At 37.5% G+C, this 23,136-nt stretch overlaps 1 long non-coding RNA gene and 1 other non-coding gene across 2 annotated transcripts; both read left to right on the top strand.

Moving 5' to 3' along the window:
- The first annotated feature begins 13,873 nt into the window (after positions 1 to 13,873).
- TRNAK-CUU (transfer RNA lysine (anticodon CUU)) lies at positions 13,874 to 13,946 on the top strand. The gene has a single exon. It is a non-coding gene; the product is annotated as a tRNA-Lys (tRNA).
- Positions 13,947 to 19,358: 5,412 nt separating this feature from the next.
- LOC134199276 (uncharacterized) lies at positions 19,359 to 20,283 on the top strand. Its single transcript, XR_009973705.1, has 2 exons — positions 19,359 to 19,451; positions 20,155 to 20,283. It is a non-coding gene; the product is annotated as an uncharacterized LOC134199276 (long non-coding RNA).
- Positions 20,284 to 23,136: the final 2,853 nt, after the last annotated feature.

Consider the following 23,136-nt stretch of genomic DNA (forward strand, 5'->3'; position numbering starts at 1 on the left):
CCCGAGCACCTCCGAAGGAGACCTAACAACTCAAGAGCAACTGCTTCGCGAATGAATCTACTACCGATCGGAATCGCGACCTGCTGAGAAGATCCGGCGAGAAACTCAGCGGGCTGATTCATGGGTTAGGTTCCACGTCGACCTCTTTGTCGAGTTCGACGAGTATGATTACCGAGGTTCCTAAAACTACTCCTAGTGTTAGAGCTGAAGACGTCTAACGCAAAGGTTACTGGATCTTATGGATACGTAAAGACGTGACTTCAACGTTGCAGTGGCGCATAGCTCGGTCTCGATCACACGTTCGTTTTTACACGAATGAAAATCTACCGTATGAACATCCGAGTGATTATACGTTAAAATAACGTATACAAAGAAATCGTGCAGGACAATGCCCTGTGAGCCCAGTCTAACAAACAATATAAATAAACATACATTTATTTATTTATTTTTAAATATGAGAAATATCGCATAAACAGCAAACCAAACCAACAACATTTCAATTTTTTTTTAATCTCTTGATATTGGTTACAATTTTAGGGGAAACTTATAAAATTATTTTATCGTCATTGCTCTTGAAGTCGGTAAAAATGGCATTCAAAGATTCCGTTACATACAAACAAACACGCATGCAATATAGCCAATAAAAGCGTATTAAAAATGTACTGGTGGGCAATGACGATAAATATCGCAATCTTTAATTGAAGCAGAAATAAAACACAAATGGAATCAATTGCATAAGCTGTTCATTGCTTTACATTATGTGAAAGGTCAGAGCACCTTACAGACAGATCAACAAGTTACCAATCACCAGAACGTGTCCATTCTGAGAATAACGACCAGACCTTTGTGATTCATTATTTTTTTACATAAAATTACCTGTTACTTGCATCGACACTCAATGGATTCTTTCTAGAATATTAGTATTATATTTATAGTTGTTTATACGTTTTATAGGTGTCATTCCTCAAGTGAATTTAATCTTTTAAAATGTTAGGTTTTGTCCCAAAATTTGCTTAAAAACTATAACAGTTAATATCATTGTAACTCTGTTCATGTTCTAAATTCTCCTTAGGCTCATCAATAAATACTTTTCTGTATCCATCGAAAATCATATCGCTAATACTATTATTTACTTATAACTGTGCCTAGTTCTTAATATGCCCTTCATGAAGCAAAGGATCGCAGCAGATGGAGGGAAATCGCACGGGAGAAACTGATGCAGCGGGGGAGTCTCAACCCTCAGTAATGAGGAAAACGACGCGAGGAGGAGTTCTTAATATCTCTTCAGATTCACAAAATTCAGTCTCTGGTCGTGCCATCTCTGAACGCTATCCCGCCATGTACATTAAGGTCGCTACTGGTATTTCTAAAGTATAATAACTGCAACGTTTGATGGATTTAAATACAGGGTATGCTATTTGCAGCCGCTAAAAGGAGTGAGCGCTAATAATTAGTTCGCTTAGAATGGAATGATTGCGACGGATTTACTTGACTATAATTTATTCAAAAACTCATATTTTTAAAGTTCGCCTATTTCGTAGTTTCGTTGCCAAACAAATATTGGCCAGCGCAAGCATCAATAACGCTGACAATCACCACTTTTGTCATTTTTGTTACTTTGGTCGCTTTGACCACTTTATATGACCACAAGCAGACGCTATTATAATTAATACTATTTATTGACTAAAAATACGTATTTACTAAATTCGTTTGCTTACACAGGTTACAATAGGAGGAAAAGGAGAAGATAAGCTATTTCATAAAAAAAAATACATCTTTAATTGATGAACATACATGTCATTGAAATTGTTATACTAAGGATAATGACAAATAAGTTAAGAAAAAAAAATATGTGACTAAAACTAAAACAGTTCTTCTAACGAAAAAAAACAAAGGCTACAAAAACAATATTATATATTTACTTCTTCAGCTTTTCTATCAGGACACGGTTACCGTTACTGATAATACAATGGGCTAGATTGAGTAATTGCGTAGTAAACACGTGGCGTCGACATTTTACACATAATATGTGCGCTATTGAACCGCATTCTGATAGTTCAATGACAATGACTAATGAAAATTAACAGAGGTTTCTACTACGTCATTAAATTCATATTTATGTTATTTGCCTCTTGGTTTTTTGCTAATAATATGTCGAGGAAACAGTGACAGAATATTTTATTTAATAATTCATACTTTTGGAAAACCGATCCAGCATACCGTACACGTTGGAACAATACACAAAAAGCGTTGTTCTCTATTCTCCGGGGAATCCTTTAGTCGCCTTTTGCGACACTCACGGGAATAGGATTGGGTAGGTATTCTTGGCCGAGAACCTACAGCCACTATCAAAACAGATGGTTAGGTCGCTAACCCAAGAAAGGGAGTGTTAGCCTGCATTATGCCACGATTTTGGTGGAAGAAAGTCTTGTGAGTCCACACTGGTAGGTACCACTACCCTGTCTATTTCTGGGAGTGGCATTTGTATTGTAAAAAGAAAAAATTTAGAACTCATGTCTCGAGATATATGGCAGCATTTACATTGTAAATGTCGATGGGCTACAGCAACAGCTTAACACCAGGTGGACCGTAACATCGTCAACGCGAAAAAAAAGCGATCCAATGCGAAGTAATCATGCATTCTGATGCGAAGCGTGGACGAGTTGTCAAACCAATACAATTGCCAAAAAAAAATGTTAGACCACCAGATACTTTTAGTCCTTTCTGTGCAAAGGAAGTAAATGTTACTTACTTTGTTTTTACCTAGTGAGAATATTCGCGCAAGATGTCCACGAATGGCTTGACGTCTTATTCTGTAAAATATTCGAAACTTTGGAAATTATAAAATATTTGTTACCTGGAAAATAAATTCAATAAAACACAAAATAAGATTTATTTAAATTTTATTTCAATGTTAAAATGAAGATTAATACTTCACTAAAGGTTGCGGACGTTGTCACGAACTTTGTTTGGTCAGCGAAAAATCCATTCCGGATAAGATTTGCCTAAAATCCGTTTAATTATCAGCTCCTATATCTCAAAAGTAATATTTGTGCTAAATCTCAAGTCTATCGGAAGATTTTAGAGATCACATGAAAATAAAACTATTTTGGTTTTAAATAAATGCACAAAGATTACTTGAGTGTGCACTGTATAATAAAACATGTATATCTTTTGTGAAAATTTATACACCGTCATGTCTACTGTTATTAAAACAGTTCAAAGAGAATGGGTTGAAGGTTTCATGGAAAGGTCAACTTCAACAGATAAGCTTTCCACTGTGTGGTCTGAATTAAAGAGATAAACCAAGTACCTTTTGTACGTAAATGAATGTCGAGACATAATGGATTTAACTGGTGGTAGGTGTCTTGTGATTCCGCACGGGTAGGTATCTCCACCCTGTCTATATCTGCCGTAAAGCAGTAATGCTGCTGGAATGATGCCAGGAGACGTCGAGATCTGTCTCAGAGCAAAGACAGAAATATACTGCCGTCTCCAGTTCTTACAAACGTTTCCAGAATCGGCGAGCGACTTAAGAGCTATCCCCCCGGGAGCCGTGCTTTTTGGTCGCTCGCCAAAGCTGCAGAAGGAAACTTTTGCCGGTCTAGTCTCCCACGACTACGCAAGTCCGATGACAATCTGGCCCATAGTGTGAAAGAAAAGACTGACCTTTTCGTCAAACTCTTCGCCTCGAACTCGAATATGGATGACGGAGGTGCCACACCACCGAACATCACCCGGTGTGGTAGCTCTCTACCGGAGATCTGCTTTACACAGCGTGCAGTCAGGCTGGAGCTCCGGGTCCTGGACGTCCAAAAGTCGAGTGGGCCAGATTGCATTCCTGCAGTGGTTTTGAAAACGTGCACCCCTGAGCTGACACCTGCATTAACGCGTTTGTATCGCTTCTTGTATAGTACTAACAGGGTTCGGTTTTCATGGAAGACTGCCCTTGTCCACTCTGTCCCCAAGATGGGTGACCGGTCGGACCCATCGAGTTATAGGCCTATCGCGATAACTTCCTTGCTTTCCAAGGTGATGGAACCAATTATAAATACGCAACTCCTGAAGGATCTTAACGATCTTCTTGTATACCTTACTCAGAGGTGGGCTGAATCCTTGGAGAGCAAAGGTGACGCTCTTGCTGTAAGCTTGGATATCGGGAAGGCCTTCGAAAGAGTCTGGCATAGGGCACTTCTGTCGAAGTTACCATCTTACAGAATCCTCGAGAGACTCTGCAAGTGGATTGCTAGATTTTTGGATGGGCGGAGCATCACTGTCGTTATAGACGGTTGCTGCTCCGATACCATGACCATCAACGCTGGCGTTCCACAAGGCTAGGTGCTCTCTCCCAAGTTTTTCATCCTTTATATTAATGACATGCTATCTATTGATGGCATGCATTGCTATGCGGATGATAGCACGGGGGATGCGCGATATGTCAGCCATCAGTCTTTCTCGGAGCGTCGTGCAGGAGAGACTGAATTGAACTTAGTTCTATTCAACTCGTTAAAGAGAGGTTTGCGCGTTCATTGCGAAGAAGGACCCCTTTGTCATGGTGCGCAATTCCAAGGAGTATCCCTGCAACCATCCAAGAGTATTGGGATACTTGGGGTCGAAATTTTGAGCGATATCCAATTTCGGAGTCACTAGGAGGACAAAGCCAAGTTGGCGTCCAAGCTGGCGTTGAGAGTCCTCAAAAGAGCGAGGTGGTACTTCACGCCTCGAAAAAGACTTTTGCTTTATAAAGCACAAGTCCGGCCTCGCGTGGGAGTACTGCTTTCACCTCTGGGCCGGGCTCCCAAATACCAGCTACTTCCATTTGACTCCATACAGAAGAGGGCCGTTCGGATTGTCGATAAACCCATTCTCACGGATCGTTTGCAGCCTCTGGGTCTGCGGAAGGACTTCGATTCCCTCTGTATTCCGCGGTGTTTCCTGAGCGCGGTGACATCTTTCTTCAAACGAGGCTTGTGTAGAGAATTAAGCAGGCAGCGGCTTAGCTCTGTCTCTGGCATTGCTGACGTCCATGAGCGACGGTAACCACTTACCATCAGATGGGCCACGTGCACGACTGCCTGCACGGGCAATAAAAAAAAACAACAAAAGGTGGCTCGCGATCTCGTCAGGCCATCCATAGACAACGTTTTTTTTAAATCCATTTTTTTAATCCTACGTAAAACAAACCATAAAATTAATCGTATACTATCGTCTAATACTCGTAGATATTTTCAGATGTGCAAGCTTACATTATACCTGGAAAAGCAAATTTAGCAATTATCTAAAAATATACCACCGTGGTCAATGTCCGCATTATTCACAAGCGTGAAGTTGGTTTCAAATGCTTAATTTTAGATTTATTGTTAAAAGAAACTTCATATTGCATAGGCCTAAGAATATTACGAACGATATTTTAGAGTTCACGGAAAAACTGTATCTATACTAATGAATATGAGATTTTGATAAAACTAGTTTACTATTGATCTATTTGTTGTTATTTAATTTTCCAGGAAAACTTCATGTACTTACATTAATACGTAAGTATTTGTACAAAATATTGCTTGGGTAAGAGAGAGAGAGAGAGAGAGAGAGAGAGAGAGAGAGAGAGAGAGAGAGAGAGAGAGAGAGAGAGAGAGAGAGAGAGAGAGAGAGAGAGAGAGAGAGAGAGAGAGAGAGAGAGAGAGAGAGAGAGAGAGAGAGAGAGAGAGAGAGAGAGAGAGAGAGACAAAATAAAAATAAAATGCAAAACCAAATATATATACCAATACCAATTTATATACAAAAAAAGTACAATGGGCGGTCTTATCACTAAGAGTGACCTCTTCCAGGCAACTGTCAAGTGGACAAAAATTACTTTACGAAACAAATTACGTGCGGTGTTCCTATCGATTAATATATATGAATATAAACTATATTTGTTGTGAATAAAAAAGCTGAGAAGTGCGCATTTGGGATGGTATGGACATGTGATGACACGAAAAGAAAATGAGGTTGGTAAGAGAGTGTTAACTATGAATGTGGAAGGATATAGAGGAAGAGGTAGACCTAAAAAGAAATGGATGGATTGCGTGAAAGACGATATGTGTAAGAGGGGAGTCAGCGAAGAAATGATATATGATAGAGAAGTATGGAAAAAGAAAACATGTTGCGTCGACCCCAGGTGACTGGGAGAAGGGCAGGAGAATGATGATGATGATGATGATGTGTTGTGAAAATAAATAACAAATCATCACTTAATTCGTATGGAAATAAAAAAAAACTAATGCAGCTATTACTCTGTGTCACAAAGGATCATAAACAATGTTATACTAGTGCAATATAGAGAGATCTCAAGACATAATAATCGTAACTTGTAAATCTTTGAACACTAAATTAATTATGAACTACTCGTGCTCATCAGATTCAATTCACAGTGCAGTAACCATAATTTTAGGAATTACACTCGCATATTATACATACCTTCATTCTCATTTTTATGTACTTCAACTGTATTTGTTTTGTGATATTGCCTGCGACATTTTTAAATGGCGACGACATAATGATATTCATTTTATTTTTCCATCAATATTGGAATTATAGGACGTATGTGGAATTAATGTGCTTTTTACACTTGCAATTGAAAAATATGCCATGATTTTGAGATAGAAATACTGTTATTTATTTGCCATAAATACAGCTTTTTTATAGTAACACAAATTCGTATTCACTGAAATTCAGATTATTAATTAAAATGTCACTTACAGAAGGGGTACATTGTTATAAATTTGAATAGTGAAACCTTTATTATTTGGTTTAAAATTTACGCAACCCTTTGAATTACGTAATATATTCAAATACTTTAATATTATCCTTTATTGTAGTAGCCAGACTAATCACTGTTATTTGTTATCATTCACAGTTTTTCATTATTAACATTAGAAAAAGTAAGTGGATAGAAATAAATTTGAAAATTGAAACAAATTCGAGAACTCTTTTCTTCTGCGTCGTCTGAATACTGTTTTAAAAATGCAGGGTACACTAAGAGCAGTGGGATTCCAGATAATACTGTAACAATAGTGTATCTTTTAATACCGGTAGAGTACGGTAGTCGTAGATCAAGGAGACCGATACTTCTTCTTCTCAATCGTGTCACTTTTGACAGAGTGGTCGTAATCTATACTAATATATAAATCTACAGTGGTTTTTACGGATGTTCCGTTATAACTAACCATGCATCCGATTGTCTTGAAACTTGGTATCCTTGTAGAAAATACATGTGCTTAATGGATAGGCTAATATTTATATGAGTATTGGACTCCCAACACTAGTTGCGAGGGTGTTAATGATGAGAATATTTGTGGGGGTGAGAAATGTTAATGTTAATTTAAAATTTTAAGGTCGTCGTGGCCTAAAGGATAAGACGTCCGATGCATTCGTGTGTAGCGATGCACCGGTGTTCGAATCCCGCAGGCGGGTACCAATTTTTCTAATGAAATACGTACTCAACAAATGTTCACGATTGACTTCCACGGTGAAGGAATAACATCGTGTAATAAAAATGAAACCCGCAAAATTATAATTTGCGTAATCACTAGTGGTAGGACCTCTTGGGAGTCCGCACGGGTAGGTACCACCACCCCGCCTATTTCCGCCGTGAAGCAGTAATGCGTTTCGGTTCGAAGGGTGGGGTAGCCGTTGTAACTATACTGAGACCTATATCTCAAGGTGGGTGGCGCATTTACGTTGTAGATATCTATGGGCTCCAGTAACCACTTAACACCAGGTGGGCTGTGAGCTCGTCCAACCACCTAAGCAATAAAAAAAAATGCCCAGCGAAGCGGACGAGTACAGCTAGTCATCATAATTATAATGTTGGATGGAACATACTTGACGCGTCTCAAGATGTCCCGCCATTTCTCTCTACTCGAGGCTAACCTGCTGCACTCATTTAGAGGACCCCATTTTAGTTTTGATTTGGTGGGTCCCAATAATACATACCAGTTTTAATAGATAGACAATTACCGTGTAAGATCTTTTAATAGGCTGTCACAACGTGTAGCCACCCCGCATTTTGTGAATAATACGATCCTGTCTTCGCACCGAGAAGTGAATGTAATGACAGACACATAAACCATAATTGCATTTTATGGCCATATGTTATTGTAAAATTTACATGTATTTCTTTCTGATCGAACTCTTTCAGTTTGGCTATTTCCTTTAAGACAGCTTGTCGGGTCTTGAAATCCGTTCTACTGAGGCCCTGGAGGTCACTACAGAGACCTGTTTGATTTGAATAGTTTGATACATTATCATTCAGGTAGCCTTCTACACGACAAAAGACAATATAATTTCATTGCTAAGTGTTTCGTATTTATCAGTCAATTATTGTAAAGAACCAAATACGAAATTCTTTTTTAAAAAAATTCAGAATTATTATACATAATATCTGATTATTTACAGTTAAAATGTGTCGATCATAAAAGTCGTTTTTTACGCGTACTCGATCTTACTTACTGTCTTATCGAAGACATCCATAATGATTTCAATAAAAACATCAATCAGATTCTTTTAATTGCACGTCCCGCTTACAGTGCATTTAGATAACTTTGAATCGTTTGGGTAAGATTAATAGAAGTATACTTCCATCGTATATTCAAATATTTGTTTATGTATTCCGAAAAAAATCTATAATTAAACTTATTCTAAGAGTTAATCCTATTTTGTACAACTTTCGCTAGATAGGTTTTTACAAACACCGACGTACAGAATCCACAGATACCAAGTTTTCTAAAGAAACATACACTTAACTTTCAAATAACTTCCACTACCAAGGAATAAGATTTTAAATTAAGTTATTAAATTAAGACCGTAAAATTTTAAATTTTCCGTAATTATGAGACATTATAAGATAGAATTGAGACTTTAATCTAATAGTTGAGCCACACATCGGGTGGATCATCAGCAATTTCCCTATCCACATACATCTATATAAGTATAGATAAAAATGAATTGCTGTTCGTTAGTCTCACTAAAACTCGAGAACGGCTGGACCGATTTGGCTAATTTTAGTCTTGAATTATTTGTGGAAGTCCAGAGAAGGTTTAAAAGGTAGATAAATATGAAAATGCCCGGAATTAAACAAAAATAACAAATTTGTTTTTCCTTTGATGTGGCCCTCGTCGGACGGATTTCTTTTGTTTGTTTTAAGTTTATTTTTTACAAAAGTTTAGGTCTTTTATTTATCGATTGAGGCACTACGAAGTCTGCCGGGTCAGCTAGTATATTCATAAAAAAATGATCGTACAAAAAATGCAAGACATTAAACTAATATTATACTATTTTACAAATATCTAAATAAATAGAATATCAATTTAACCCAGTGAAATTAAAGCTACCCTAACCGACTGTAGTTAGAACCGTCCAAATGCTCGTGAGTCACCGTTGCATTTTAATACTGTACTCACAAACCGGCGGCATGTGAATTCTTAAAACTTAACGGTATTAAAAAAGGCGGTTTCGTTTTCGTTTCTTCAACTCTGACGGATGATTCAAAGGGAATACCGGCCACCGAACATACAAGAACTAACGCACGTCTGAACAACCGCAAAACAATTACCGGTTACCTTTAATTAGTTGTAGGTCAATTGTAAACTAATCCTGACGTAAAACGGAAATTTATATTCTGATTCATCGAACTAAAACCGCATTCTTTCGGAGAAAAAAGTCTGTCACTACTCTTGGCCATTGTTTTCAGTTCAGGCTGTGAGGGTAAAATTAAAAAAAAACCTTTACATATTTTATGACTCTTACCAATTAAATACCCCACAATGAGATGACGAACACTTTTTGAACAAACAGCCAGCGTTTTGTTAAGCGACTGTTCATTTTTTTTTAAGTCCAACTAAATTTATAAATAAAATGTTTATCACTCTTTTATAAATACATCAAGTTATCGATCCCTCCCAGTAAACATTGGCTTTACGAATAGAATATAAAGTAAGTACTACGTGAAATATATAAAAAACTACTCAAAACAAAATAGGGCCCACCAAGTAGTTTATATATACACCTATATTAGGTAGTACCTACAGATAAAACTAGTCATAATGAATAATTGTCCTTTAAAAAAAATTAACCAAATTATTGCCCATCTTAAGCGATCCAATCCAATGAACGTTTGGCTCTCCCTTATAAATATTCTACAACAGTTGAAATGTCGACTTCTTTTCTCAGGATCGGCGTATAGTTTACACGCCAATTAAAACTCAACACCGCTAAAATTAATCATATCATCATAGCATATGGCGTAGCGGACATCATCTGGTTTAGCTAGTTTAATACTTAGAGCAGCCCTTGTCCGAAATTTGGACAATAGAATCGAACAGCCCACATCCGGGAGCACTAACCTACATTCATGGCTTCTGAGAATAGAATCGGGTCATTTCAGAGATGCTCCTGTCGATTTTATTGAATGTGATCAAGATTCCCGTTGTTAAAGGAATTGAAACATTTCATTACCATATCTAAAGTTTTTATATTGCACAATTTTATCTTTCTTTAATACTTTTGATTGCTATATTTTGTTTGTTTACTATAATAAAACTCATCTACGAGTCAAGTCCACCTTGTTTTATTATAAATAATATATAATAGTATATTTTTTGTTTGTGACTATATTTTCAATTTATACTTATATATATATATATATATAAATGAATTGCTGTTCGTTAGTCTCGGCTGGACCGATTTGGCTAATTTTGGTCTTGAATTATTTGTCGAAGTCCAGAGAAGGTTTAAATGGTAGATAAATATGATAATTCTTGGAATTAAATAAAGTTTAGGTCTTTTATTTATCGATTGAGGCACTACGAAGTCTACCGGGTCAGCTAGTAAACAATAAATTTAAACATGTAAAAATCGATGTGTATCTATGTATATTATCTATAGACTGGACAGCTGGAACAATTTAGATTATTTTTTTAAGAAATCTTTACATTGGCGTAGCGGGTGATGCTTTATAGTTTGGTACCGGTCAAATACAAATCAAAGCTCGGCCAGCAAAGCAGGTCAGGTTTGTCCAGGAGTATCAATTAAAAACAAACTTTAAATACATGTACATATATGTAGTTTTACTATAATAACTTTTCTGATAATTGATATATCAGTTTTTGAAACGAATTAACGGCTTGATCTGACATTTACGTTTTGCATAAAATATATTCTAACTATTTCCGTAAAACTGTTTACGATCATCGCAAGCCGTGAAATTCTAATGTAATAAAATTAGATGCCTATTTTCTTGATGAATTAAGAAGCAATAGATTGATGGGAATTGCTGATGTCCACGAGCGATATTAACAACTTACCTTCAGGTAAGCTACAAGCTCATCTACCTAAAAAAATATCTAAATAATGCCTACAAGGTCGCATTCAAATTATTTAACTAAAACGCATTTTGTTAGCGAACATTTATGATAACAACACTATAATACGTCACTTTCGTATCATTTCCTTTATAAGGTCAATGTAGTGTGTGGTCTCAGGTCTGACTTAGGTCATCGGCGTTGCTTGGTTGCTGACTCTAACTGTCAAAGCGTGCCATTTCCTTCGCGCCGTGTGTGTTGCATATTAATCATGTAACATCGCGGACAAAAGTTAACGACTTTATGACCTGATTGATAAATGCGATGTAATTATTCTTGGTTTAAATATAATACTTAAGTATACGATATCTTATCTTTGAAACTGAGTAACAGTGAATGGAATAGCTTAAATATTCCTATATTAGAACATATTCTTGGATACGACCGTTTTATCCTTAGGCAGAGTAATAGTGTCATTCACGTTGTAATGTCAATGACCTCCGGTCAGTAGCTACTTAACATCAGAAGAGCCGTGAACAAGTCTACCTGTTTAGAGCCATAAAAAGTTGCTGCAACCATAGATATATTTATTCCGGAACTCATTATGTGACTCAGTACTAAATAAGATCTCTTCGTGAGTACAATATCTAGAATAAAAAAAATTCGCGTATAAGATTTGCAAAGAAACATATCGAATAAGTATCTCAGATTTAGCGTGAAAACAGTTGAAACTTGGAACAGTTGTGAGTACTTCGCGAAAAACCTCCAGCTTCAATGGAGTAGTTTGAAAAAATAACTGTATGCCATTTGGCGCTGTAGTCACAACGAAACGTGGGTAGAATTAACAAGGATATTACATCGTAGGCAAGCGACAATGCAATGTGTTCGGGCTTGAAGAGTGGAATAATAGTTTTTTCTTCTTGATATCCACTCAACGTCACATGATTCATGCGCTCGTTCACCAGTTTCCAAAAATGCATGAAATTTATTATGCATAAACTACCGACAGCAGACCCTAGTTTGCCGTTCTCTAAGCTTCAAATCTTCTGTTTGCATAATGTAGGCATTATATAGTTGGCGTGCCTTTTTCAAGGCGCAGTCTCCTGGGAGGAATTGGAAGGGGCGGAGGACTTCGGTCTTCCTCTTCGCTCTCTGCTTCTCTGGAGACGCCGGAGTTCGACATAATCCGGTCTGTTACCCCTCGACCGGGGGAAAACCCGTGACATAGACTCAGTGGTGATACTGATATTACCAGTAGTAGAATTAGTGGTGATAATACGTTACAGAAATATCGGTACGCAATCGATATTAATACCAGTAGCGTATCACTTAAACTTATACTGTAACTAGTGTTCGAAATACGAAATAATAAACACGAGGTTAAACTATGGCATGTAGGTTTCATTATACCTTCAATATTCTTGATTTCTCTACACGAATTCACGGCCTATGATTTTAATAGGTTACTGGAGCTAGTAGAGGTCACAATAGGAATGCTGCTATCTCGTGATAGAGGGTCAAACCCTCAGTTATACAGCATTACGGCTGTTTCACACTTCAAACTGGAACGCATGAAATTCGCTACAGAAAAAGATAGATAGGCGAGATGCACTTTTGCGAGCATACGTAAAGATTGTCAAGTGAGGTATCACAATAAAATATCGCGATTAATCGATAATCGCCTATCTTTTGCCGGCCTCAAGTGTACGAAGCAAAAACGCAAACTCTTTTGTTGCTGTCAGTACAATCTAATAAAATGTGGCGCCACGCACGCATTTTGACGTGTTTTCGCTGTGACACGAATTTGGCTCTTGAACTTCACTGTGAGTGAAATATGGTTCTTAAATATACGCGATTACTGCTGGATTTTTTGCTCGGGAATTATGAGCTTATGCCCCGCCTTATGTTAAGGGGTAATGAGATATCAGGAAGGAGATACTGCCAGTCTATAGCCATTTTATGGATGTCTCACTTGTATCTTAATGCGACTGTTCTCTTACTCTCCATACAGAAAAGCTCACACCATATGATGTTGCAAGAGGCAATTATGTTTGAAACTGCCTGCTTTTAACGTTAAAATTTTATTATTTTGCTTAAATATATACAGCGGTTGTAACATTAATAATGTAATTTTAAATAAACAAAAAATAACTGTCTATCTTTGTTATGGCGCTTTTTATTATCGTTTAGTTCTGTTTCTTCAATTTTTGTTCATCGACTTTAGATTTTTTTTTTGTTTTGTAGCCGTTAACAAGATTTAGTGATGTCAACATATTATTTGTATATTGTTAGTTTATTTTTAAATATTCATAACAAAATAGAGACAATTTAATACACAAAGTTAATCTAAATCGTGAGTATTTATGGTTGAAATTTCGACTCTATTATTGGGGATTATATCGTTGATTAGAATTAGGTGCCTTATGACATATGTAATAAGCTTTGTAGTATAATTTCGTCAGTTCATAATCCTCCTGGTATGTATGAAGATTTTCTTTTGAAAACCTATCAGCTATTTTTAACGGTAGTGGATAGCCCGGCTAGCTCAGTCGGTAGAGCATGAGACTCTTAATCTCAGGGTCGTGGGTTCGAGCCCCACGTTGGGCGGTATACATTTTGATCTCAGGTTTATTTTTAATTTGTTTTTTCAAAAAATAATATCTCGAATAAATCGATTCCAAAAACAAAGATATTTTCGATTAAAAAACAATTGTAATGAAATAAAGTAATCATATCCAATATTGCACACTTTTTTTTGTGTATGAGAGTACACAATTTGCAACCTTTTTATCCGAAATAAATTTTAATAGTGAGGTCACTGTAAAATGGTTGTTACCACAATTTGCTTATTTTCATTCACGACAGTCACCAGTTACCGCCACTTCATTGTTAGACCAAGCGGTCGGTATAAATAATAATAATATGACGAACTAACAAGGAAAGTAATGATTCATTTAGATCATTCAGTGCAGTTTAAATTTGAACAGTCACAATGACTGTTTGAAATTTTTGTATAGGTACTCGATTTTAGTGTAATTGATTTTTATGAAGCGTTGAGGTTCGTGATATGACACACGGATATTGATTTCTCAGAGTCACCGTCCTCGTCGATCCTGTCGCTTGCGACGAAGTGCTCGACGAGTGAACTAACCCATAGACACAGACCACTGAGTTTCTCGCCGGATCTTCTCAGTGGGTCGCGTTTCCGATCCGGTGGTAGATTCTGCGAAGCACTGCTCTATCTATCTATTTATCTATCTATCTAGCTATCAGCATAGGTACAAAAAAAAATCTAAGGCTTCGCGGGAGGAAGTGAAATATTTTTGAATGAAAAATGATAACGATGTGATTCAAATTAAAATGACTTTTACGGCTTAAAACGTAACAATAAAGTGTGTTGGTTGTAATAAAGGAAAACCAACAAGATCTAACCAAAGTTCAATTCTAATAATTCTGGACAGACATTGCATTGAAACACTCACATCCCGTCCTGTGTTCATGTGGGCACATTTTTTTTTTATAATTTACAATCAATAACATGACTGTAGGGTGTGTCATGAGTACTGAATCACCACCGACATTGTCCGTCTGCGACGTAAAATGTGATAAGAGAAATTATTCATTATGTAACCGAGAGGAGATAATTCACATGTGCTTTGTGCGAGTTTTTTAACCCTAGCTACATAAAAACGGAAGCTGTTCCAACTTCATACAAATCTGAGTTGACTTTTACGTGATCGAGAAGTTAAAAAGCTCGCACTAAGCACAACACAGTACGTCCTATACGAAAACTTCAACAGTACGATAAACTTAAGTGATAATTGAAAAATAAGTAAATTTATAACATCTCCAAACATTGCACTGTTAATTTGGTTTTAATGTCACAGATCTGCTTCCGGTTTGTCTTTTATCGAACTGCGAAGTTTCGTGCGTCTACTTAAAATATAAACAAAATAAATGAATAAACTATTTCTACAAGCCAAGACTAGCTTTATTTATTTTTTATTTATTTAGTTTTATTTTTAGCTTTATTTATTTCTTTCTTTCTAGCTTTATTATTTATTCTGTGCCTGTGTTTGTCACTGAACTCCTCCTAAACGGCGGGACCGATTTGAATGATTTTTTTTGTATGCGTTTGGATGGCACCCTGGATGGCTTAGATTAGACAAATCAGCCCGGCAGATGGCGCTGCAGTCTGTATCTATCTAGTATTTATCTACACTACAACTATTCGGCTGGATCGACTTGAATGAATTTTTGCAGGGCAACGTCTGTCGGAGTCGCTAGTTTCATTATATTTAAAAAATGTGTTTTTCAGCCAAAACAAAATATTCCAAGGTCGAATTTTAATTTCATTTCATAAAACTGTGCTAACAATATAATATACAGTTCGGATGTTGTGAATATGTTTACGAACACCTCATATTTAATTACCTAATCCTGTCATAAAATAATTATTAAAAAAAAAAAACAATATTTTAGAACTTTTAGGTCATGCACTTTATTTTTAAAACTAGGTTTTGCCTGTGACTTCGTCCACGTGGAATAGTTACTTTGGGATAACGCTAAATTTTACCTTCGACTTCATTTACGGAGAAGATGAAAATATTTTTAAATAATAGAATGTAAGGGGTTATGTAAGGGTTTTTTATTTTAGTGTCGTATGAGTAGTTGAGCATACGGCCCACCTGATGGTGAGTGGTTACCACCGCTCATGGACGTTAGCAATGCCAAAAGGCAGAGCAAAGCCGCTGTCTACCAAAATCACGCTTTTTAACCGATTTCAAAAGAGGAGGTTATCAATTCGAGCACCATTTTTTATCTATGTATGTTCGCCGATTTCTCGAGGATGCTTGAACCGATTATGATATTTTTTTGTTCAAAAGGGTAGACTTCCCAAATGGTTCTGTAATCATAAGGATCAGGATATGATGATGGAATCCTGGAGAAACCGAGAAAAATCTACAATTTTCGAAGCATATCTTGAAGTGATTTGGATGTTTCTTGTTACTAGGCTGCACTAAAAGTATCGGGAATGGAATATTTCCACTGTTCCTGTCATATTAAAATCTTTTTAATTGAAAACTCCTTGGTTTTAAAAATCGAATACCATTTATTTATTTAAAAAAAGATTCTGAACAATTAGGTGTAAAAAAGTTGTTTTCCCGATGGATACCGCATTCGCTCTGTGAAGAGCAAAAAGCGGCTCGCGTTACTTGGTGCGTCAGAACTCTCGAAAGATTCCACGCAGGATACTCAAATGCTGTATACAACATTGTATCAGGTGACGAATCCTGGATATACGCGTACGAACCCGAAACAAAAAACCAGTCACGAGTTTGGGTGTTCGAAAATGAGTTAAAGCCAACAAAAATTGTTCGTTCACGGAGTGTTGCAAAAAAAATAGTGGCCATGTTTGTCTCCAAAACCGGCCATGTTACGACTATTCCTCTTGAGGGACAAAGAACGGTTAATGCAGAATGGTATGCTAGCATTTGTTTGCCACAGGTCGTTTCTGAACTCCGTAAAGAGAACTGCAACCGCCGCATCATCCTCCTTCACGACAATGCGAGTTCTCACACCGCGCACAGAACAAAAGAGTTTTTAGAGCAAGAAAACATAGAATTATTAGACCATCCGCCGTACAGCCCCTTTTTTTTTTTTTTTTTTCGGGTAGAGGGCCGAACCTCCTACGAGGTCCCCGCGCCTAGGGGGCGCGCGGGGTATGTGAGACTTAACGGTCTGCAGGTGTTGAGAGCAGATCGCGGGCCCAAGGATTTTAGGGCCCACCCACTGAACGACTCCCCTGCACTCTTACACCCGACGTCCGATCTCCGTCCGGGGTCAGAACCTGGACAGAGTAGGGGGGTTCCCGCGGTCAACACTACAACCAGACACGCGGCGCCACCCCGAGGACGCCCGACCGACGGGTCGTCGAGGCGATAGTCGACGACCAACGACGTCGGTCTCCGCGGTACGGCGGCCCTACCAGGCCGCCCGGGCAGTGCCGCTGGTGTTCCGGGATACCCCGCTGGGCCAGAACCAGCCTGCCAGGTCGGAACGCGATACACCGCCGACCGGGTTGCTCTTCAACAGTATGTTCGGCGACGACAGCGACGACGAAAATGCGGACTGCATCGCAGTCCGCAGCCGCCGACGCGCCGTCCCGTCCTCCTGGTGCCAGCGCGCTAGAGTGACGGTAGCGTGCGGCGCAGCCTCAACCCCCTTAGGTCGCCCCGTGACCATCACCGGGAGAAGACTGCCTCCTCATAGGGGCTGGAGCTGGACAAACGCCCTCCTCCGACCCCCGGCTCGACGGCGGCGGTACGGCGCCGAGAGGGAAGAAGAGCTCTCCCTCTCCCGTTCCGCCGCCTCCTTCTGCGAGATGGTGGACTCGCAGAAGTCGAGCATCGCCTGCCAGGACTCGTCGCTGCCGAGCATCGTAGCCACGACGGTCGGAAGCGACAAGTCCGGTCCTATTTTTGCAACGAGGACGCGGCGCTGCTCCGCGAAAGCGGTGCAGTACGCGAGCGTGTGCTCCGCCGTGTCCTCGTTGCAGCCACTGCAGTGGTGGCACTTCGGCGATCCGCCGTACAGCCCCGACCTAAGCCCTAATGATTTCTATACTTTCCCTAAAATAAAGAATAAATTGCGTGGACAGAGATTTTCATCACCTGAAGAAGCTGTGGACGCCTACAAAACGGCCATTTTGGAGACCCCAACTTCCGAATGGAATGGTTGCTTCAATGATTGGTTCCATCGTATGGAAAAATGTGTCAAATTTCGCGGAGAATAAATACTTCGAAAAGCAATAAATACATTTTTAAATAGTAATGTTGTGTCACTTCGTTAATTCCCGAAATTTTCAGTGCCGCCCTCGTATTCTTCTTATCTGTGCCGCCACGCACCGGCTGGCCGGCGCCTTGTACATCATTATTAAGCGCTTGATCATTATTTTGCTGCGATGTTATTTGAAAACGGCGATATCTTCTAAGATACTCATTAAAATCATTACGGAGATATGTATGTGTGTATGTATGTGTTTATGTATGTGTACATACATATATGTATATGTATTTCACTGGAATGGTACACCGCGCGTAGTTCGTTTTCAAATGATTCTTGTCCACCTGATGGTTGTCTGGAAGAGATCGCTCTTTGCGATAAGACCGCCAATTGTACTTTTTTGTGTTTAATGTATCGCACTGTTTATTTGTTTTTTGGTGTACAATAAAGAATACTCTCTCTCTCTCTCTCTAAAATCAAATGATGTAAAGGGAAAATTAATTTTAAATTAAATACTTTGAATGTTATTATTAAATACGTATTGATTTGGATAAAGATTAATATCATCTTTTTAAAACACCTTCACAAATAATACATAATTTAGAACCAATTCGGTTAACATAAAAAAGGTTATAGTCAGTCAACCTTAAAATATAGAGTGCTGATACTTTTTATTTAAAAGAAAAAATTTCAATAGTTACCTACATTAACTTTTTGACGTGACAACGTCTTATAATTCGATAGAGCCGGCTGCACGCACGAAAAAACATGACTCATGCGGCGTTACCTCGCTCTGAGGCGTTCCATTTAAGGCTTGAAGTACAAGCGAGAGCGTGCACCGAGTGACAAAGAGGCACAGTCAGCCTCCGCATTCGGGAGCGTTCGACATCTGTCTCTCTCCTACTTGAGTGAGCGATGCATCCGCGTGGACAGCTGCTATACAAAAATGAAACCATTCCATCAGTATTTTCGACGTTGTCACGTTCAACTATCGTCAGTAAGCCGACTTTACAGACAACCGATATTTTTTCGTACCTTACCGCTAGCCTAAGATATCGTATCGGTAGCCTAAGGAGCTACTCCAGTTAAGTACATCACACATCGATATATTACCACTAGATCCCGCGTAAAGGCGTCAAAAGTAACCAAACAAAACAGTGCTTAGATTCATATTAAGCACTGTTTTGCAGTCAGTGTCACGCTGACCATAGATTATACACTTAATATAACGCTGACCGTCGAGTGGAACGATCCTAAAATGCGCTGTAAAAAGATGTAAAAAAACACGCTTATAAAGAGAAAACAACATGAAATTGAGTATTTTTGGTAAGTTTTATAATTTTTATTAACAGATAGTGATAAATATTTGAAATAAATCAGTTATTCTTACCAAATTAGTACATCAAGAAATTAAATCCTATTATTTTGCTTCGCAGTTATTTCTTTCGCACACATAATAACGGTTACATGCAAGACAAGGATGAAATAGGGCTATTTCAGAACAAGTGTAGTGGAGTCACATAATTTTTTATTTTTTTATTATTATTTATTGCTTAGATGGGTGGACGAGCTCACAGCCCACCTGGAGTTAAGTGGTTATACTGGAGCCCATAGATATCTACAGCGTATTTACGCTGCCATTTGCGCCACCCACCTTGAGATATATCTTCTAAGGTCTCAAGTATAGTTACAACGGCTGCCCCACCCTTCAAACCGAAACGCATTACTGCTTCACGGCAGAAATAGGTGGGGTGGTGGTACCTACTCGTGCGGACTCACAAGAGGTCCTACAACCACTAATTACGCAAATTATTTTGCGGGTTTGATTTTTATTACACGATGTTATTCGTTCACCGTGGAAGTCAATTGTGAACATTTGTTAAGTACGTATTTCATTAGAAAAATTGGTACCCGCCTGGGATTCGAACACTCCGTGTATCGCTAGATCAGATACGAATGCAACAGACGTCTGTACAACGGACGGCGAAGTGAAATCTGTAAACTGGAATTTGTTTTTACATTTTTACAGATTTAATAACAGAGTAATAAAAGAAAAAAGAAGCAACAATTATTTCAAACCTAATTGCTCCAGTGTGGTTTGTGCAGACCATTTTACCGAATCTGACATGTATTTAATATATAAAACAATTTGATGGGGATTATGTTGTTGTGATTTAAAAAGCTCTTATCCATTTTCCCCACCGATGTACAAGGTACAATATAGCTAACTCAGGTATATATATAGTTATACAATATTTGTTGTTAATCATAAGGAATTAAATTGAAAAAATTGAATGAATATTAATTTAAAAAACATAATAAAAAAAGTGTGTGTGTCCGCTCCGACGCACGACTGGAGTTTACTGGATATAAAAAATTAAACGAAACAATACGAGAAATAGTTCTATATTACGACAACACGATACACTACAGATTATTAACAAATTAACGAGACACAAAACAAACGACTAACAAATATATGAAAATACAATAATGAGAGAAACGCGCGATCAGTACGAGGCTTTGTGGCGGACTGCCGGCGCAGCAGCCCGGCGTCACCTGCGATAGCGCATTTCGTGTGACATGCGCAATCAGGCGCATAACGCATTTCGTGTGACATGCTAGTACGATTTTGGTCCCCATAATTTTCATACCCCGGGCCTATATATGTAAATCGATTCTAAAGGAGTAAACTCCAAAAATAAATACACAAAATATTCTTACAAAAAAAGTATAAAGTGCGACTCCGTAATACTCTGTTCGGAGCAGTAAAGTCTTAATATCGTAAGTTTAAAAGGGCGTAAGTAAAATGCTATGCGTGTAAATTTTTGCTTTATTTTTAAAGAGATAAGGTTAAATTTGGAATAAAAGTTATTGTAAAAAACTATCTTTTTCTGTCATTCATGGCGTAAGGTCGTAAGTGAATGTTAAAATAATCTAAACTGCAATTTATTGCTTGGGGGAAAGGCATAGTTTAGGTTACAACTATTATATTATACATCGTTTTTCTCCACTTGATGGTATCGTAGTCGATGCCATATTTGTGTTTGGTTTTTGTATGTGATGCGTTATTTAGTGGTAATATATCGATGACATCACACATTAGATTTAATTATGAATGTCCATTTTTTGAGCATACTAATGACAGTATAGAAACAAAAATATCAAAAATTTTCACATTACCATAACATTGAATCCTAAGCGTTTTTTGTTTGGTAGGTACTTTTTATTTTCCTAACAAACGATATTCTCGTGCGATTTCCGGTGGTACAACTCAAGCAAATTGCATTATTTTAGTACGTAATAAATTAAAGTATACACCGTGTTAGTATTAACTTTATTGCTTCGATCGGATTATCTTTAATCCCGCGAGCGCGCGTTTCTAAACGAGCGTCCTTGTTTTAAGTCTTTTTACCTTTTGTTTACGTTTATATTACCCTGAAATCTCGTTGCTTAAGAGACACAATGTCCAATTATCCTGTAATCCACACCCACAATGGCTTTGTCGTCCGTTTATATTTTCAAAGGAAATCGAATTTTGGACGGCTTAACAGAGGTATTAAAGTGATGTTCTTAAACAAATGTACCTAAATACGATAGGTTTGCAGTTTTTCAATTACTTTCTTAGTTTTTTTAATCTCTGATAGAATTTTGAATGTTACGAATAATAAAATGAAGCAATCTTTTAAACTCGCTTTCATTACGTATGTTTCAATGAAATAAAAACTTAGTATTCATTTTTCTCTTGCTACTAATAGTTGCTTCATCATAAAACTCGGCAAACATGTTAGTATACTACTAAAGACAATTTAATAATATAGTATATAATAAAATGTATAAGATAATATGTGTTATTATCATTACTGGGGGTAGGACCTATTGTGAGTCCGCACGGGTTGGTACCACCACCACTCCGACTATTTCTGCCGTGAAGCAGTAATGCGTTTCGGTTTGAAGGGCGGGGCAGCGTTGTAACTATACTTGAGAGTTGAGACCTTTTTTTTTTTTTTTAAACTTATATCTCAAGGTGAGTGGCACATTTACGTTGTAGATGTCTATGGGCTCCAGTAACAACTTAATACTAAATGGGCTGTGAGATCGTCCACACATCTAAGCAATAAATAAATAAATTGTATGATGGATTGTTGTATATAATATTGTATAAATACTATGGATAAAATGTTTCTCAAAAAAAGTCTAAGTAGAACTAACATAATCCGAAAACGTAACCTATGGTCACCCCGTTGTAATGCACTAAGTACATAAGCGATAGATGAATTCATTTTTTGGTTGAATATTAAATTATTTAGGCATTTTGCGTCAAATATTTACCTAATAAAAATATATTCTTGTAACAGCTTATTATTAAATTAATTATTTATAATCAAAATTGAATTTGTATTTTGGATTTACTTCATTGAAACTTCAGCGCCATCTATTAGTAAGATTAGGAAATCAAAAGGCGACATCTGTGGCTAAGTAGTAAATTCATTTCGGTAACCGTTTTAAAAATGGTCCAACAGATAGCGTTACCATTTTTCTACTTCGTAAATGATAGTGCAGCATCTAATCAAGTTTTATTGATAATACCTATGTATTTATATTCACAGAGAGAACTCATTATAAAAATCAAATGTATGATTATTTTCGTAAAAAGCTGTGAATGGATGAGCTATTCAATTATGACTCAAATTATTCAAATTCAAATTCAAAATCATTTATTTCAACTTGGATGTCAGCATAACACACTTGTTGAATGACAAAATATAAATGAAAATGTTAACTCTAACTCTACCACCGGTTCCAAAAAAAGCCACAGTCCTGAGAAGAACCGGCGTAACAAACTAAGCGGGATTTAATTTTTTTGTTTTTTCTCATTTTTTTTTTTTTAAATAATTAAAAGTATTTACAGTATACGAAAAAACAAGTCAAAAGATACAATTCAAATAAATAATAATGAAAAATGAAAAGGCCAGGAGCGAACGCCTCATTCCCACGTAGTGCCATCTAG

This window comes from Bombyx mori, chromosome 8, assembly GCF_030269925.1.
Source record: "Bombyx mori chromosome 8, ASM3026992v2".
NCBI lineage: Eukaryota > Metazoa > Arthropoda > Insecta > Lepidoptera > Bombycidae > Bombyx > Bombyx mori.